The sequence below is a fragment of the Buceros rhinoceros genome, unplaced genomic scaffold (assembly GCF_000710305.1).
Source record: "Buceros rhinoceros silvestris isolate BGI_N320 unplaced genomic scaffold, ASM71030v1 scaffold15586, whole genome shotgun sequence".
Lineage (NCBI taxonomy): Eukaryota > Metazoa > Chordata > Aves > Bucerotiformes > Bucerotidae > Buceros > Buceros rhinoceros.
In genome coordinates this window covers 15,899-17,063 of record NW_010418214.1, presented here as the reverse complement: position 1 = coordinate 17,063, position 1,165 = coordinate 15,899, and positions in this window count along the sequence as shown.

Genomic DNA, 1,165 nt, shown 5'->3' with positions numbered 1-1,165 from the left:
CAGCCGGCACGCACCCTGACCAGGCTGTCCCCCTGTGCACACTCACGCCTGGTGACTGTTGTGACCCCAGCCCTGCTCACGCCGTGTCCCCCCTTGGAAGGGCTGTCCTCGGGTACGGAGGCAGCGCTGCACGCTGGCACGATGTTCCCTCCGCACACGGTTTCCCCCACAACAGTGAGGCACAGTGCCTGGAGGGGAGCAGGACTCTGCCCCAGCCCCACAGCACACCCATGACAGCCCAGGAGGGGCTGTGCCAAGGGCAGACATGCCCCAGAGGGGACCACAGCAGACAGAGCACCCCAACAGCACAGGGCCTTGTACTCATCACGCCCCTGCATGGACCCAAACAGCAGAAGCCACCCAGGACCACCCACGGGCTCAGCCCCAGCCCTCCCCTGCAGGACAGGAGCACCAACAGAGCCCACAACAGCCCAGTAACGGGGATCCCTGCTCCTCTTCTCAGGGTCACCAGCCCAGTACAGCCCAGTGCAGGCCCCCCTTGACACGACACTGACACAAGGGACCACGAATCTTATGCTTAATCAAAGGTTAAAAATTTAAATACTCTCCAACTTTAGTGCAAGGCAAGCAAATGATACCACAGGTCCAAGTAGGTGCTCAGCCCCCCCGGGGGGCCCGGCTCAGAATGAGAGCAAGGCAGCAGCAGGCACCAAGCGTGTGCCTACACACACATGAGACGAGTTATTGCTCGGGACGTGGCTGGGACGAGTGTGCACAAGGACAGGACAAGCAGAATAGAGCAGTGGGGGCTAAGCCCCACGCTGCTCCCCAGCGACACGCAGGGGTCCAGCCCTTCTGCTCCTGCCCCGCCCTGGGGGCACAGGAGCTGCGCTGGCTCCCCAGGACCTCTGGGGACACACACTAAACCGGTATGACAGGCAGGCTGGTCCCAGCTCCTGCTCGCTCTTGGGTCACAGCATGTCACCAGGAAGGGACATTCCCTTTACCACACTTTGCTCCCTGACAGCAGGATCCCTTACGTGTTTAATCTTCCTACATGGGGCCTGGGGACTGCAGCACCCCCAGCATGCACAGACGGCTGGTCCGGAGCCGCTGGAACTCTGCTGGGGCTATCCTGCACCGGGGATCAGACTGACCTTTTGGACCCAGCAGCAGGTACGTTCTGAGCACGTGCTGTGGGAAC